General features: G+C 36.9%; 1 protein-coding gene and 1 long non-coding RNA gene across 11 annotated transcripts in view; one reads left to right on the top strand and one right to left on the bottom strand.

The window, feature by feature from the left end:
• LOC145467328 (uncharacterized) overlaps window positions 1-19,386 on the bottom strand; it is a 201,691-nt gene that overhangs the window by 100,616 nt on the left and 81,689 nt on the right. For all 10 annotated transcript variants that reach the window (XR_014042046.1, XR_014042040.1, XR_014042042.1 and 7 more), the window contains one exon: window positions 1,201-2,556. The gene's annotated coding sequence lies outside the window, so the exon portion shown is untranslated. The remainder of the gene's footprint in view (window positions 1-1,200; window positions 2,557-19,386) is intronic.
• On the top strand, window positions 15,379-18,398 carry LOC145467502 (uncharacterized). The gene is made up of 3 exons (XR_014042074.1): window positions 15,379-15,710; window positions 17,510-17,623; window positions 18,063-18,398. It is a non-coding gene; the product is annotated as an uncharacterized LOC145467502 (long non-coding RNA).

The following is a 19,386-nucleotide window of genomic DNA, read 5'->3' as shown; positions in this document are numbered from 1 at the left end:
GCGTGCAAACCAGCATAATGATAACTGCCATGAAATTCGCTTGTTTCGTTAGCTTTGTAACAGTTGGTTTTATAAAACGATAACAGCGAAGCTAATTTCTGTTTTGAAAGACAACCGAAATTGCCGAAACATACGAATTCAAAGATTCTGTTCCTGCTCATTCTCAAAATACATTGACCTTGTACAAAGTTTGCTCACAGAGAACAGTGGTCAACAGTTGTGTTTCGAAATGCTTCTCATGGTGAAGCTCTACACAAAATATTACTTGAATTCGACATTCCAAATTCTTCACGACAGCATACAGGTTTATTCTAAAAAAATCAAAATGTGCTGATGAAACCCTACTGAAATTCTGATATTCCGAATGATGAACGACTTTGTAAGCAGAGCAGACTGGGAAAACACAAGGGTCAACAAGACATCTAAAATTTCGTTTCTCCAAATTTAGCAGCCCGCAAAAACGAGAATTTATTTCTCTTCTTTTCATTGTAAATTGTGTAATGCTTCTTTACAATTAAGCAAAAAGAAATATTTAGCCTGCGTAGCAAGCGTTTCCGTGGGGTTTGGAAGCAAAGAAAGACCGAGGAACGGGATTTTCGGTGTTTTGTCTGCGCGGAAAATGGGGCGAGAACCAAAAAAAAAGAAAGAGGGACGGGGGGGGGGGGGGGGGGAAGAGGGGAAGGCTTCACTTGGAATAAGTCTGTTTGTATAACGCGAGAGAATGTTGTTAATTTCCGGCGTTGCTCTCGGCAGTATAATTTGTAAACAAGAATGAATTGTTTCACAGTGCTTTGAGTCGGTATACATGCAGCAGTGATCAAATCAGATATTTCTCTAAAATGAGCAAGACAGAAATTGAAGATGCTGTTTAGATGAAATACGAAAACGATCACCAAAGGAAAGATGTCAACATTGAAAGAAATTCTTCCAGCCGTAACAAAGGTGTGCAGACAAGTATAATGGAGTCTTTGTTCAGCAAATGACAATCATGGAAGCTTTCTTTAATGTGCTACGGATCATGGAAATCAAATCAAACATTGCGAATCCATTTCCACGGGAGCAGAGAGAACTAATTAGTGGTTTTTTCCCTAATACTGCAAGCTAAGCTTATGGACAGGTAAATCAACTTGGAAAATGATATAAGACTTGAAATCTTCTGTTCTGCTGTCAGAGACACAAAACTGACCCTTATGTACTAACAAATTGGTCGTGTTACATCTCAGGACTCATAAGAGTATTTGAAGTTCCCTCGTTTTGTTTCCAATGCAAATCTCAAATCAACTGAAATTGAAAGTCAAAATGTGTCCGGTAAGGATTATATTAAGTTCTATTCATTGGGTTTGTTCCGTCTAACACGTTCTTGATCCCTCTCGCATTGGTTAAATCCGAGTTCTAACAAGAATTTAATAAAACAACAGTTGTGTTTTGAGAAGCTTCTCATGGTGAAGTTCTACACAAAATATTACTGAAATTCGACATTCAAAATTCTTCACGACGGCAGACAAGGTGTTAATTCTAAAAAAATAAAATGTGCTGGTGAAACGCTACTGAAATTCTGATATTCCGAATAATGAACGACTTTGTAGACAAAGCAGACTAAAAAAACACAAGGGTCAAATTTCGTTTCACTAAATTAAGGACCCACTGAAAACGAGAATTTATTTCTCTTACTTTCATTGAGAATTATGTAAAGTGGCAATTAAGCACAAGGCTTGAGTTGGAATAAGTCTATTTGTATAACGTAAGAGAATGTTGTTAATTTCCGGCGTTGCTCTCAGCAGTATAATTTGTAAGCAACGATGAATTGTGTCACAATGCTTTACATTGGTATACATGCAGCAGTGATCAAATCAGATTTGAAGATGCCGTTTACATGAAATACGAGAACGATCACCAAAGGAAAGATGTCAACATTGAAGCAAATTCTTCCAACCATAACAAAGGTATGGAGACAAGTATAATGGAGTCTTTGTTCAGCAAATGATAATCATGGAAGCTTTCTTTCATGTCATGGATCATGGAAATCAGTTCAAACCTAATTGCGAATCCGCTTGCGCTGAAGCAGAGAAAAGTAATTAGTGGTTTACTTGCTACTGTAAATTCGGATTACAATTGACTTAACAAGTTCGAAAATGATATAAGACTTAACATCTTCTTTTCTGATGTCAGAGACACATAAACGACTTGTATATACTTACAATTGGTCGTGTTACATCTCAGGACTCATGAGAGTATTTGAAGTTCCCTCGTTTTGTTTCAAATGCAAATCTCAAATCAACTGGGTCCAACTGGAAGTAACAGAAAAAATGTCCATGGTAAGGATTTTATCAAGTTATGTCCATTAGGTTTGGTCTGTCTAACGCGTTGTTCATCGCTCTCGCATTGGTTAAATCCGCGGTGTTCTAGCAACAATTTATTAAAATTTGTCCTTGTAGAAATTTGCACGAATTTACAATCGGTCTATGTTTAATCTCATGCGGAGTCTTGAGTCTTTTGATATCCTTTCGTTTCGTTTGGTAATGCTAGCCAATGCTCCGAGCGGAAACTGCAAATCAACTGAAACCGAAAGTAAAATATCAAATACAGCGTTATGCTAATAACTGGCTATAACTTGAATGATTTGTGGTCACGAGATGTCTGGATAACCAAAAAGGTCAACCACTAACAATAGAAAAAGTCAGTTTCCCACGCTTTTCGAACACGTCAAAACAATCTCTTGTCAAATCATAACATTTCACAAACATAATATTTTTGAGGGGGTTGAAAGTATAACGAAGGGTTTAGAGGGCGTGGGATCTTTGAAAATGCTCTCAAATTGTACGAGCAGTTTCAAAGCTGATTTTGAAAATAACAAGGGTAAGGAAAACCTTTAAATAACCTCTTGCACTTTCATAAGATTACTCATTACACTAAGAACATGTATGCCTGTATTCTTGATTTACAGTGCAGTGCAAGGAAACGTAATCCAACAGACCAATGTCGATATATTAAAATTCAGCCTAAAACAATAGACCACAGCACGAGGCTCTGGGAAATAACTACCGAGTTTGTGGGGTTTATTCCCCCGAGCTTCGTGCTGTGGTCTATCATATTGTTTTGGGCTGAATTATTGGGCTATTATATTTTTTCAGACGACAAAAAAGTAGCGAAGCATGCGAATCTGCTGTTCCTAAAAATAAATCCACCTTGTTCAAATTTTGCATAAAGACTACAAGTTCTATTATGAAACTCTCTTCATGTGTCTACCTATAAATGAAAAACTTTAATCGAAACTGGAAGTAGTTAAAGGCCTTTTGAGCAGCCTCATGTCAGGAAGAAATCCCCTACTGAACCAAACAAGTGCAATGCAAGTATAATGCGAATGTAACTGCTAGCTAAAGAAAACAGGCGCGCATTTTCACTTTCGATAAGGCTCGATCTGGCACGATCTGACCTTTGGTGAATATTAATTTTTGTGTTTATTCCTGTTTTCTTGTTCTCGGAAAGTGCGCATTAATAAATAATAATAATAATAATAATAATAATAATAATAAACTTTATTACCGTGTCTAAAATGTTTAGCTGAGGGGAAGCGTCCCCTCTACTAATTGTGGACACCTACCTAAAAAAAATTACTACAATAATACTACTACAATAATAAGAAAAATTTATGTGATAAAAAAGCTATATACATGATTATTATTAAAATTCACAAAGGCGGCAATTGCATCTTTCATTGTTTAAAAAGTTACCGAGTCGCGTTTCCGAATTGTTTTCTTAAATGTGTGTCAGGTGACTCCAGAGCTTTGACCCCAGGTATCTGATGGAATGTTTTCCGTACGTTACTGTAGCAAAGCGGGACAGTGAAAAGTCTGATTGCCTCAGCCTGTAGGACGACCGATGAGGCTTAAATAGCTCACGGATCGGATTAGGACTAAGCCCATTTTTAACCTTATACATCAGTATGCATATATCTTGTAATCGCCTGTTTTTTAAAGTAGGTAACTCTGCCCTCTTTAATAAAACATCATAGCTTGATCGATCATCTTTAAAAACTGCTCTTAATCCTCTTTCTTGTATTCTCTCCAATCTACGTGTTTCACCTGCACGACAGAAATGCCAGACTAGAAGACAAAATATTAAGGGAGGTAGGATAGCTGCTTTATAAAGCTGTAATTTGGCTTTTGTTGGGATAAGATTTTTTAGTCTCATAATGACTCCTATTCTCTGGCTGGCCTTTTTACATACAGTAGTGATATGGTCTCTGAAGCTTAGTTTGTCATCTATTGTTACTCCCAAAACAGTACAGTCAGACTATTCAATGGACTGATTTCAGTGTTCTTTATATTAATCACATCTGTGTGGTACTGGTTGGCATCAGTGCTACAGATGTTCATAGTCTGGTACTTTTTAAGATTTCCTTCCAACAAATTGGAGTCGTACCACGTGCACTCGGTAGCGAGAGCAGCGCTTTCCCTTAGTTTTGTGGTGACAGAATGTAAGTCTATCCCTGTTTCGTAGATCTGGTGGTCGTCAGCATACATCGATAGGGGTGATGTTGGGGTTGAATTCAGGTATTTACGACTCTTTATCAAAAGGTTTCCAAAAACAGATTGTTACACAGGTAAGAATTGCATTTTAGGAATGTTTACACGGCACTGTATTAAAAAAAAGCGATCTTTAATCTTAAATCTGTTGTAAGTTACCATATTTCATGGGTTGAAAAGATATTGATACCATGGAAATCTAAAACCAGTCAGCGAGAATAATTTCCAGGTGATTCGTCTTCGAGTGATTCAACTTGCTTCCTTATTTAACGCAAGTAGCGTGACGCGATGATAAGCTTTCGTGCTATAAATGAAATGTAATGTTACACAATTTGATCTGGCCTGATCTGCCCCATGTTGATATATGTACAAGAGATACTGATTATATCCTACAATCAGTGATTTATACCCAAAGTTATACCTGTTTCCTCATTCGCAGAAAATGCACTCTTAATCGGGGCATTGTGATCTCTGGACTCGTGTGATGGCAGCCCTCGCAAATAAAAGCATGGAAATTATCTGAAACAGAAACTCGTCTAATCGGGTGAAATCGAGCCGAATTTTACTCGTAGAGTAATACATCCGAACAGTAGTTCTGTTATTATTCTTAAAAAAAAAAATCTTGCTGCAGATAAAATAAAACTCAGAATTTGACAGTTCAGTAATATATGGCACCAAAACAAAGATTGGATTTTCTCATGACTTGTAGAAGATCTTATAAATTTTATGAAACTAAAAACTAAGAAGGATTGATAATTTTCTTGTTTGAAATATAACCACTTCACTGGCGTGCAAACCAGCATAATGATAACTGCAATCAAATTCGCTTGTTTCGTTAGTTTTTTTAATGTTCTACGGATCATGGAAATCAAATCAAACATTGCGAATCCACTTGCACTGGAGCAAAGAAAACTAATTAGTGGTTTGCCTAATTGGTTTTATAAAACGATAATTTTGGCCGTTCAGGAACCGTTAACTTATAGCGGAGCTCCGGCGGCCCGAAGGGCCGCCAAGCGGAGCCCCATACCCATATAGGGAAGAAAAGGAAACCCATGAATTGATTTTCTCATGGTTACCATGGCTAGCGGTATTGCTCGTGGGCGCGTACGCACGACGGCGACGACGACGGAGTCGCGCAAGATGGCGGCCATACTCCAGCTAGTAGGTTGACAGAGACATGCACCCTCGGTTTGTAGCGGGAGAATGCCATTTTCTTGGCGGGATTTTTAAACAAAAACGATAGCGGAGGTTGATCTAATATTTTTAAGACAGGGTTCCACTGAAGGAATAAACAGAAAGCAAGAATTAACAGGCAAAGAAGTAGCGAAGAAGATCGCGAAAAAGACTGAGCGGGCCAGCGCTGGGGAAGGAGGCGAAACAGTACTGAACAATGCCGTAAATTATAGCTAGTCAAGGGCTGGAGAAAGGAAGTGAAATAATACCGAACAATGCCGTGAACCAAAGCTAACGAGGGCTATAGAAAGGAGGCGAAAGTACCCGACAGACTGATTCAGAAGACTGCCGAAATCCCCATGGCCAAGTTCAAAATTCGCGCGAACGTGATGCTGTGCAGCCGTGCAAGAAAATTCAAAAGTCACCTGATTTGGTCAGGTGATGAACAAGAGAAATCAAACGTACCCGAGTGTCTTATAGTCCAGCTGTTAAGGGACAAAATTGTTCGTTTTTCGATAAAAGTATCAAACTTGGCAGGGTTGCTAACCTCCATAAGACAAATATTTCCTGATATGGAGCCATGCCAAATTTGCTTCCAGAACCATGAAATGCGCATGTCAAAAATATAGCATACAAGGCCCTTACATGGAAACGAGGCTGATGCAAAATACCGATTATTTTGGCCTTCTGGGACTACTATGCCTAATATCTTGCTTTTTTTTTGATACAACAACAAATTAACCAGTGCTTTTGAGTCTTAAATTATGTCAGGTGATGGTCACGTGACCATTATTTTAAATTACCAGTAATAGGCACTGATGAAATCATTACCATCTTTTACATGCCAATTTTATCATTTGCAATGTGGATTCTATTGTCTAGAGTAGGAAATTCAAACCTTAAATGTATGTTTGGGATGTACCAAAACGTAATATCAGAACTATGCATCAAATCGAGGCCGAGATACAGAGTCAATTTATATAGGTTTCATTGACATGATTTTCTTGAGTTACTTGCTTAGCGTGATTGAGACACCTTCTATTTCGCGTTTGAGATTTTCAAATATGCCGGAATAGATCAGGTATGTTACAATAAACACTTGCTGAACTTTATGGTCTGAAGGAAACGTTTTGAAAAACAGCTTTCATTGGCTATAACGTTCCTATGCCTGCCTTTGAAAACACTAGCTGAATAAAGGTTCTTTAGTTGCAATTTCCACCACAATTGCACAAACCGGTACAGTCAAGATATAGTCTTTAATGTTACAGGGTAAGCTGTTGCAAAGGGTTGCGTCGCTGTAAAACTATTTTTCATGCAGTTAGTTCTCGGAAAGGGAACAACAAGTTTGTTAACCGACTCCCTCAGAGGATAATTTGATTCATTTCGCGTTACAAATTTAGAAGTGAGATATTCGGGAACCAGACCGTTTTAAGACTTGAAAACCATTAATTAGGGCTTTCTGAATTTGATGTTGAAATTGCAAGTCTTTCCAGCTGAGTTTGTGAAACAAGGAATCGACATCAGCGTCATAGCCCGATGAAGTTATTACTCGTGCAGCACAGTTTTGTTGTTTTTGTACCTTCTTAGAAAATGTTTTGCCAAAATTACCCCAGACTAGGTTGTAGTAATCAAAGTGAGGTTGAACTAGTGAGTTGTATATGCATAGTAGGGTAGATTTAGGCACTAATGGCTTAACTCGCTTTAGGGCTCCAATTGCAGTTCTAAGCAATCTTTTTGCACAGTTTATCAGTGTGGGAATGCTATGTTAGATTTTCACTGATATATACTCCAGGTGATTTCACAGAGGAAACTTGTTCAATCGGTACATTATCAATGGGGAGTTCCAGTGTATCAGATAGAGTACTTGATCTTTGCCTGGAGCCGATCAACATAAATTCCGTTTTTGTAACGTACAAGGGAAGTCTGTTAGACACAAGCCATTTGCTTAGCTATTCAAGGTCGTGACATAGACTAGACTGAATCAGACGCAAATCAGAACCAGCATAAGTGATGTGGATGTCATCATCATGCATTCTAGGTACGCTAAACGGTAGACAATTACGCAAATCGTTAATGTAAATTAGAAATAAAAGAGGACCAAGGATGGTTCCCTGTGGCACACCACATTTAAGAGTGGTTAAGTCAGAGAGAAAGCCATTAACGGTGCACCGTTGTGTGCGATTAGTCAAATATGATTTAAACCAATCAAGAGTTTTCCCATGAGTTCCGCACCGAAATTAGTTATATCCCCTTAAGCCAGACTTTCATGCGAAAATTTTTCCAACATTGATTTTTTTCTGAGACTTTTACCACTGTAACATGATGAGTAAATTACGTCAGAAATGTAAAAAAAATGGGGGTTCACGGACTTTGTTTTGGAGAGAAAATGCCCGAAAGAACACCCTAAATCTGAAAAAAATTGGGCTTCGTTAGCGAATAAGGCCACAGTGTCTGTAAGCCCAAAAATATTGCAAGTAGGTCTTTGAAATGAAATGTTCTCTGCCAAATATTGTTTCACTGGACCTATTAAGTGAATTTAGTTAATTGGTGAGGTTCCTTAAAGAACAAGTTCGCATTTGGCAACCATAGTTTCACGCGCCCTGCAGCCGCAAGATGGCATGATGCGATGTCCCATGGATAGAAATCTTGAAATTTTTTTAACTTCCCACATTGAGTTTTTGTTCAATTTTGGACAATGTGGAGATAATGGTAAATAAAATCTGTTTCTGGAAAGAAAAGTAGGGGTCACCGAACGTCCAAGATCGTTAAATCCAGGCAAAGCTATAGCAATAGGCATCTGTCTTATCACTGCTTATTTTATTACTTAGCGCGCGCTCTCATGCATGACGTGACTTGTAAATTTGCATTCGCAGTAAGGATGCGGAGAAACAATTAGTGCGAACGTCCTTAAGGTGGCTTCCTAGAGTATTTACGAGCACTCTTCCTATGAAGCGCGAGTTAGAAAAGGAAACTTAGTTAATTTCTCTTAAAGTTTTCTCTGTAGAGATTTACCAGTATGGGTACTGTTAAAATAAGGCTTATTTTTTGGTTATCAATTTTTGGATTAAGGCCGTTACTATGGCAACACTTCATCTAATGACAGGCAGATATATTCCTCATTTTGAGCTAAACTCCTTAATATTTATACTCCCTTTCGGTAAAATGTTTTCATACTTTGCCACATCATGAAAATGATATTGCGTGACAGTTTGAATTGATAAAAAGTCAAGGTTGTTCAGACGGTTTTTTCCAATATTCTGTAATTTTTCAGTCTTCTAAATATATTAAGTTAGCAGACAGATTTTAACAAAAATAGGGTATTTTATAGGAATTGTATGTGGTTACGACTGGGCCAAATTTAAAGAAAAAAACGCATCGAAGGAAACGCGAGAAAATTCACAGTCAGTTTAGCTTTCTGTGCTCATGTTGACGTCATAAAAATCGAAAAACACTGACGTTTTCCTTTGAGCGCGCGCAGATTGCTTGAGCTTTCGACCTATGCGCGCGTGCAATCGTAAAATTATAGTGAGCCACCTTAAGCAAATCACCTCAATAGCCAACATAGATCCATGCCTTGTCTAAGCCTCGATTTGATGAAGAGCCTCAATATGACACTCTACATGCCGAAACACCAGTTTCCAAGTTTGAGTCTCTGATGACTCTCTATATATGTAATGTTCAAAATGATTTCTTCTTTTTATTTGCGAGGAAAAACGAGGAAGAAGAACGGAAATAAAAATTATCAATCGTATTAATGCAATATTCGGTATTATTTTGTTTATTGAAAATGATGGTCACGTGACTAATCACGTGACAGATTTTTAGACTCCCAGATACTTTATAAGTTGCTATTATATTAAAAAGCAAGAAATCTAGGCAAAGAACCCCGGAGGAAGCTTAGAAATAAGCATTTTAACTGAGCCTCGTTCCCATGTAGAGGCCTTATATGTAATTTTTTGACATGCGCGTAGCGTGGTTCTGGGGGTAAATTGGGGATGGTTCCATATCAGAAAATGTTTACCTTATAGAAGTTAGTAATCATGGGAAGTTTCATGCTTTTATCACAAAACGAACAATTCTGGTTATTTTTGGCTCTTAACAGCAGGACTATTACAGAAATTACAAAACAGTAAACGTAGCGGAAAGAAGTGGTTGATTCGTTGGTCTATCGAAAATATAACTTCAGTTCAGTCTTCACAACTTTTCGTGCAAGTTTCTGCCTGGAAGATTTACACTGGCCGAACTGAATTGCCAACTCGCGGTAAGTGACTTTTGTTGTTGCGTTTGCTATGAAAATTAACAAGTTGCCTTGGCGATACAAGTTTATTTTCAATTGGAATCCGTTAAAAGTCTTCCTTATTTGAAGCCATGCTGTAAGAGATTTTAAAAATTGCATCGTTTTAATTTCGCTCGTCTCTAAACAATAACACGTGGGTCGCTTTGGAGGTTGCTGTAAGTTGTAAACAAATTAAGTTTTCTGTCGATTTTCGTCCTCGACTTAAGCTTATAACCTCACGTCTAAAAATAAGCTTAACCAAAACTGTACTTGTAAACACGGCCGGGCGAGTTTTGAAGTTTTCTCTGAGTTAGTTAGCACTGCCGCTTCGTAGACTGCTAAAATTTCTTCTTCTGTTGTTGAAAACCAAGAAAGGTCTACAAACCATTTTAAGCCGAAGCGAACAGGATTTGCTAAATTTACTTTTGTTCCTATGTGAATATTTGCATATTGTGATTACAAAGTATGGGGATTTCCTCGTTTTGTTAGTTCGATTTATTCGGTTTGGCGAAATGCTTTTGTGAATTCCCAGGTTAATTTGGTTGAAGACTGGTAAAGCTACTGCCAATAAAATGACTGCAAAGCTAAATTAAGCCGTCGGCAAAAATACAGACTCTCAGTAATATTCAAATTTAAGCGTGAATAATTTTTAAACTTTAACACCGCAAGCTTAAACGAATTTTCTTTATCCTCTCTGTTATTCGGTCACCTTTCATTGAGAAGGGATTTGCTATTGATACTCGAGCTCAGATGTAGTGATATGCATCTTGTGTTTATAATGTAGATTTCCTCGTTTTATTTTGTTGTCTGTCCAATCAATTCGGTTTGGTGAAATGCTTATATAGTCCAAAATGTCGAGTAGACGATTATGCATGGCAATCCTGTCTACAAATAAAGCTCTGCTTTGATTTTGATTGGCTATTTCATTTTATTTGTGCCATTGCTTTTGGTTGGGGGTACATGGACCCTATTTTCTTAATAAGAGGTTATTCCCCAACGTGGTATTTACATTTAATATGGAAATGTTCCTAAAAAGTGAGATGGTACTAATTAACTCGGTAAATTGAACAGTGTAATAGAAGTTCTTGCCCTGACCATTTCTCGGTAATAAGAATAACTTTTACATACATATATAGACAATTTAGTTGGAGAGAGCGTTCTCCTATCTCCACTCTCTCTCTCTCTCTGCTCTCTTCTTCACACTAATTTTTTATTAACTATCTTATTAAATGAATGTCACTGACTGTTTTCTTTGTTGTGCATGCACACTTTTTTGCTCGTCGAAGAAAGTTTCAGTTTCTTCCTGGCTGTACAGTTTCCTTTCTCCTGTCCTGTACCAATTCGTTTGTGATATAACTTTGTGAATTCTCTATTCTCCTTAAATTTTATCTCGTCAGGTTGATAGAATGCACTCTCAGAGTGTTCCATCATTGTCTTCAGTCACTACAATTTTCCAGAAAAAAGCAATAGTTTTCTCAATTTCCTTTTACTTTGTGTTAGGACTTTTTAGCATGCCTGTAATTGGCCCATGGGCATTACGGGAGAATAATTTTCAAGTAAAGAATTACATTCATTTTAGTGTTGAATATTTTAAATTGTTATGAATTAGGCATTTCTTTTTATTTTTTATTTTTTATATTTTTTATTTTAGTCGCACGCAATGTTTTATGATTTTACCGAGGTATACCATGTAAATGTAAATAATGCACTGGAATTGGCCAATCAGAGTGTGCATTATATCGGCTTTAAACACAAACCATATATAATAAATGACTTGTATGTGAATGATATTTTTATTACAGAGAACTGGACAGGGCAAGAACTTCTCCTTCTTTTGTGAATTTATATATTAATTCCTCTCAGTGCTGTCAAAATGTCTCAGGAATCTTCCTTTCTGATAGTCTATTATTTTCCACCATACCTACAGCACAGAAGCTCACCAAATCCTAACTGATAACTAACATGTGTGTATCTCTAGCCTTTGCTGTGTGCTACATGTATATTCTGTTATCCTGCTTTGACTGCTAGAAACAATTTTGACAGAGCTGTTACAACAGTTTCACTTAAATTGAATTCCAGTAACAGCGCTACATGTAGCAGTGTTATTGAGTATGAACTTTATGGCGGATTTTAAATTTTTATTTTTTTATGATTACAGACGACAACAAAACATACATGTGTATACATAACCTGATGTTGGTGTTGGTTACAAACCGTAGTTCATAATAGTCATCCTATTACAGGTAAGGGGGAAAAGTTCAGAGAGTTTAGAACATTTCTTCCCCCAGCACACCTTCTGTCTATAGGTGCAATAATTGAGAGGTTATATATATATATATATATATATATATATATATATATATATATATATATAGGCAGAATAATATGGTTTTCCAAACGGTGACTTCCAGTAGAAGGATCAAAAGATACCGTGCTTCAATGTGAATTTTAGTTAAGTGTAAGATGAGGCGTCATGAAGCAAACTTCTAACTGCTCCGGCCTTTAATGCGACGTTTCGGCCTTCGGCCTTCTTCAGATTGGAACAATATTTACAAGTTAAAAAATAAAACGTTAAAAATCCTAGTAAGTTTACAGATTTGCATGTATATATATAAGATCAGAAAAATGTAAATATAATTACGTAATGCTATACAACCTGAAATAATAGATTACATAACAAGCTAATGTCAACTTACAAGAACGTGCCGGGTGATAAGATTACAACAATGTATCTGCGAGCGCCTTAATTACTAAGTGTGTAATAGTCAGTCTAATTCTGTATTGTAACAAGCTAATGGCAACTTACAAGAACGCGCAAGTGATGAGATTACAACAATGTATCTGCGAGCGCCTTAATTACTAAGTGTATAAGTGTATAATAGTCAGTCTAATTATGTATTGTAACGGACGCGATTTTTTGATCTAAATTCCCGTCTTTTATTAAGACCATGAGGGCTGAGTGTAAATAGCTGGGAGGTCCAATAGGCCTCTCTGGTCAATAACAACTTATCAATATACGCAGCAACCCCCTGGCTAGTAATTTGTTCGATGACGATAAAATTAATTTCGGAAATTTCGTGCCTAGTACAATTAAAATGGACTGCAAGCTCACACGTCTTTTTGTTGGTGAACATGGATGATTTGTGATTGCGAAAACGTACTTTAAATTCTGTTGTGGTGGAACCTACATACTGCAATTTGCATTTATTGCACGAGGCCAAGTAAACAACGTTTTTGGAAGAGCAAGACAATTTTTGCTTTATCTTGTAGACTCGGCCTGTGGAAAAGCTTTTAAATTTGGAATCTTGAATTAAAAAATTTTTGCAAAGATCACAACGAGTACAACATTTGAAGCACCCTCCCATTTCGTTCTCTGCCTGGTTTGCCGCGTTGTCGCCACGAAATTTAGATGGTGCTAAAATATCTTTGAGATTTTTGGTACGGCGATATGCTGGAAAAATCGATTTAGATGGAAAAATTTCAAATAATTCGGGCGATGATCTCAGAAGATGAGCATGTTTTGCAAAGGCTTGCAAAGGCTTGCGAAAACGTACTTTAAATTCTGTTGTGGTGGAACCTACATAAAACACGGTACAGCCATGGGGCCCAAAAACGCTTGTAGTTATGCCGACTTGGCAATGGGTTTGATTGATGAGAAAGCTAAATCTGAAGGTGCCGTGAAACCCATGTTATGGTGGCGCTATAGAGATGATGTTTTCGACATTTGGCCACATGGTTTGCCTAAATTGTTAGAGTTTACTGAATACATCAATTCTCTTTATCCCACCATCAAGTTTGAGCTGGTTTATTCGGAGCATACCCTCAATGTCTTGGATCTCACTTTGCACCTCCAGGAAGGTCTTATTAAGACAGATATTTATGCTAAACCAACAGATAGTCACCTTTATTTACCTTTTTCAAGTTCTCATCCGGCACATTGTAAAAAGGCTATTCCCTATGCGGTTGCTCTACAAATTAGACGTAATTGTTCCTCTGACGATTTTCTTAACAAGAGGTGTGCTGAATACAAAGGGTATCTTAAGTCCCAGGGCTATAATGCAGCTTTAGTAGACAAACAATTCGACAAAGCGCTTAGTATTGAGAGATCAGAATTGCTTAAGAAAAAAGCCAAGCCTGTCAAGAGAGTTTTCCCGTTAGTTCTTGACTACAACCCTATCCTGCCTGATATTCAGAGAGTTATCAAGAAACATGCTCATCTTCTGAGATCGTCGCCCGAATTATTTGAAATTTTTCCATCTAAATCGATTTTTCCAGCATATCGCCGTACCAAAAATCTCAAAGATATTTTAGCACCATCTAAATTTCGTGGCGACAACGCGGCAAACCAGGCAGAGAACGAAATGGGAGGGTGCTTCAAATGTTGTACTCGTTGTGATCTTTGCAAAAATTTTTTAATTCAAGATTCCAAATTTAAAAGCTTTTCCACAGGCCGAGTCTACAAGATAAAGCAAAAATTGTCTTGCTCTTCCAAAAATGTTGTTTACTTGGCCTCGTGCAATAAATGCAAATTGCAGTATGTAGGTTCCACCACAACAGAATTTAAAGTACGTTTTCGCAATCACAAATCATCCATGCTCACCAACAAAAAGACGTGTGAGCTTGCAGTCCATTTTAATTGTACTAGGCACGAAATTTCCGAAATTAATTTTATCTTCATCGAACAAATTACTAGCCAGGGGGTTGCTGCGTATATTGATAAGTTGTTATTGACCAGAGAGGCCTATTGGACCTCCCAGCTATTTACACTCAGCCCTCATGGTCTTAATAAAAGACGGGAATTTAGATCAAAAAATCGCGTCCGTTACAATACATAATTAGACTGACTATTATACACTTATACACTTAGTAATTAAGGCGCTCGCAGATACATTGTTGTAATCTCATCACTTGCGCGTTCTTGTAAGTTGCCATTAGCTTGTTACAATACAGAATTAGACTGACTATTACACACTTAGTAATTAAGGCGCTCGCAGATACATTGTTGTAATCTTATCACCCGGCACGTTCTTGTAAGTTGACATTAGCTTGTTATGTAATCTATTATTTCAGGTTGTATAGCATTACGTAATTATATTTACATTTTTCTGATCTTATATATATACATGCAAATCTGTAAACTTACTAGGATTTTTAACGTTTTATTTTTTAACTTGTAAATATTGTTCCAATCTGAAGAAGGCCGAAGGCCGAAACGTCGCATTAAAGGCCGGAGCAGTTAGAAGTTTGCTTCATGACGCCTCATCTTACACTTAACTATATATATATATACATATATATATATATATATATACGAAGAGTAATGTAAAGTTACTGACAGTATAAACTTAGCATTAAAATCTGACATTTGAACGCCTCCTTTACTAAAATTAGTCATGATTTAATTGTTATCACTCCCTGTGAATTCATAGAGATTCCAGAGGCAAATTATCACCTAATGTGGAAGTCCTGTCTTCAAGTGAGGGAAAATGACACAAAAGAGTTACAATGAAAGTAAAAAGAATTGTGAATGTTGATATGGTGTACATTATACATCATGTAAAGGTATTTGGTGAGTGCCAAAGGCATAACATTTCATGTATTGCTTTTTCAGGGCAAATTATATAACAGTGACGTTTTGAAAGGTGTGATCAGAAAAATAATGAGTACATTGTCCAGGCAGCACCAGTTTATGGACGGCATATGCAGACAGTAAGAGGAACTGTAAGCACTATCACGTAAGTTAGTTTTATGCTTATGACTTCTTGTTCTTGGATTTTGTGTCATTTCATCACAAGAATAGGTAATGAAAGATGCAATAGTTGTTGCAATATATTTTTGAAGGAAAACTTATAAGTCTGCCTATGCTGGATAACAGCCATGTGTAAACTGAATGTGAAGCAAACACTCTGTTAAAGATAGGGCAACCCTCAAACCCAGAAACCAGAATCCGGAATCTGGAACCAAAAACCAGAATCCAGAAACCGGAAACCGGAATCCACAAATCAAAGAAAATAAGTTCTTCAAATACGCGAAAATTGTTTTGCTTAGCTTTTTGACTGTAAAAAGTAAGCTGCCAAGTAAAAAGGACCTCAAACTTAACCTTTTTTGAAACAAAAATTCCCCGTCTGTTGAAATCGTGCAACCGTTATTTTTAGTGAGGGCTATGATTATGAGAATCTCGGTAAAGTGCGTCTTAATTTTATTCCAAGCACCTTGAGAGTGTCTAAAATAAGCTTGCTGGTAATTGCCATTTTGTTTAATAAGTGATCTTCAATTTACCAGGAGTATAAATTTATCCTTTATGTCCAGTAGACACTGAACAAGATAGAAAATGTCATAGAGAACAGGATATCCGTCAGTGGCAGCCCCCTGTACATTGACAGTCACGCCCCCACTTTCGAAGTCCAAAGGCTAACCCATCTGGTCTAAATATGAAATTTGATTTTTCCAACAGATACGAGACCAATTCCAGATTAACACAATTTCCACACTGATACTGTGACAAATCAGCCTTTCATATTCTTGGCGGCCATCATATTAAAACAATTTGTAAAAATGTTGCACACTTACTTCCGTCTGCTTCTCACTTGCTAACAGATCAGACCACATGTTGTTAAAAGATGCTAAAAGACTGCCAGAAACTCACTGCAATTGCCTATAATAGCTTGTTGTTAATGTGCTGCTCACCAGTCTTCTCAGAGCAATTTGATCTAGACAAGAAGCGGGCTCTCACTAGGGCCAGCTTGAACAAAAGATGGGTAACTTAGCCTATGAGCAGGCTCTCGTGTTTGGGCTAGGGACGTGAGTGGCAAAGCCGCATGAAGGCTCTTGGTGACATGCCAATGCAGAAAAACACTAGACACCTATTTAGCCTACTCAGACACTAGAGACAGATGCTAGAGCCTGCTTGCAGGCTATGAGTAACTCTATCCACCCAAAAACTCAGTAACCCTGACTGGATAGTGATGTACCCAATGGATAGCTTTATGCAGCTTTTGAACAACCAGGCCAGATATATGGCTAAGGGTTGTTCAGAACTAGTCAATAATTTTTTAGCAATTACATTCTGTGGCTGAAGTAAAGCCAAGAAAATAAATAACAACAAAATAATTTTTGCTCATATTTATTTATTAGACATTGCTGAAGTGAATTATTTCTATCATCATTCATAATATCTGGATTCCAGATTCTGGTTTTTGGTTCCGGATTCCAGATTCCAGATTCTGGATTCCGGATTTCGGTTTCCAAATTCAGTGTTTTAGGGTTGCCCCAGATGATGTATGTGCATATGTTAATCTTGAATAATCTGAAATTTCAGAGAGTTTAAAAATATCATATCATATCTGTGATGGTTCTGAGGTGGAGGGCTGTTACACGTACATGTAAATGTCTCATGCATGATTTTTCACTCGTTATGATTCAGGAGCAAATAGTTTCTGTATCTGTTGATGTGCAATAATCTACACCAATGTTTCAACTTAATAATATATAGTGTATATTAATTAACCAAATTATGCTGTTTTTAGTTGACCAGTGCTACTACATAGTAATGTGATGTTGAAGTGCACAAATTTACCAACACACCCAGTGCCAACTTGTCAAATATATGAACTGGCCAGACAGTGTAGATTACAAAATTCTCTGAAAGGTAAGATGTTTCTTAAACATTATTTTGTAATTAATAATTTCTCAGACATTGTTTTCTTCAAGAAAATATTCATACCCCACATGGAGGTTTTTTCTCTATTAGAGCTCTTGATTCCTGATACTTTAATTTGGAATTTCTAAAGACTGGCCATGAATGGGTGTTGGGTGTGAATATCTTCTGAAACTGCACATTCATTCATTGGGTAAGCAAGAACATCAGTATTTATCCTGACAAACGCTGATTTTCTTCTGGAAGCTGAACTCATATACAGTTTTACAGTTATATGTACAACCAACAGCCTGGATGACCCTGTGATTGGGACTGTGCACATTGTTGTAACCCTCAATGTTCCAGTTTCTTGTTTGAAGCAAATTGCATTTGCTCTCGAAAGCAAGTGGCGAAGTTCATAACAGTTATGTAAGTTTGCTTTGTATTTCAGGGCAGAGCCTGCCACAGTGAAAGTTGGAGTACCAACCCCTAGCATTTGATTCACTACTAACACTCAGTAAACAGCTAACAATGAAGTACACTGTATATCAAAGAAAGGAATTACATGCCTGTTCCTGTCCGTCAATATATGAACAGTTTACAGATGGGGAGCCTGTATTAAAACATCAAAGATTTTCAAAGCAACCATGGCCTGGTGAGATATTTCTGAGGAAATATAAATTTAAGGTCCTTATGATTGCTTATAGGCATTGATTTTTATTGTAAACAATATCTTACTGAGTGTATTTTTCTTGTGTACTAATTGTTGTAGAGCACAGAGATCACTGTTATGATAGAGATATTAATTTGTGAAAGGTTCTATAAACAAATGCATCTGGGAACAAATTAATTTATCATGGATGCAGCTTCTGAGAGATCCCCAATATTAATGGAACATACACTGTTCATACATGTAAAAGAGTTCAGTAATTCATTACTTATGATTGTAATGCTTTGTTTGGTTTCTCTGCATTTACAGACAACTTGATGGGATTATAAATTCTGCACCAAGTTCATTTAATAAACTGACTTGGAGGTTCAGTTCTGCAACCCATCCTGTTTGTAGTAATATCATAGTTGCAACATTGTGACAGATACACTGCATTACATTATTAAGAAACACGTATTAACTAATTATTTTTAAGTACCTTTTAAATTAATCAGTTTTTCTTAGAGATAATTTACTCATGGTTTATTTAAATAATTGGCTTTTTGGCTTTAAAATGATATTTATTGAGCTTTTAAATCAATTTTGTGATAGTCTGCATTGGACATGGCATAAATTGATATTTTGCCAACACGAAATGGAGAACTGGGTCTTAAGCAAAGTTGCAGGATTAGCATTTTTGTAGAAAGAAAGGGTTGAGAAATTTGTGACATTCTACAGACAGCCTTGCCATTCGCAATGTCCGATAAGGTTAATTTGTTCCATTCTATTGTTGAAATAGTGTTCTCTAATTTATAAATTATTTCAATCTGTTGTTTAAATGATTGCCTTATAACCCCATGTCTGGCTTTGGTGCATTTAGGATATTGATGTATTTTTTATACATCTTGCTGTCAATTATCTTAATTGATGTGTCAATCAAAACATATCTTGGATATGCTGGGCTCTTCTGACAAATGTACCTATGCCTGATAATCTTGGAGTGCATTTGGTTGTGTAGTGCAGACAAAATACCTGTACATAATATAACTTCCTCTTAGCTTACTGATAATTCTTGGTATAATTTAATCATAGCAAAATTAATTAATGGAACCCAATAACAGCTCTT

The sequence above is a fragment of the Orbicella franksi genome, chromosome 14 (assembly GCF_964199315.1).
Source record: "Orbicella franksi chromosome 14, jaOrbFran1.1, whole genome shotgun sequence".
Classification (NCBI taxonomy): domain Eukaryota; kingdom Metazoa; phylum Cnidaria; class Anthozoa; order Scleractinia; family Merulinidae; genus Orbicella; species Orbicella franksi.
Note: the sequence above shows the minus strand (reverse complement) of the source record. Positions and strands in the feature narration are given on the sequence as shown.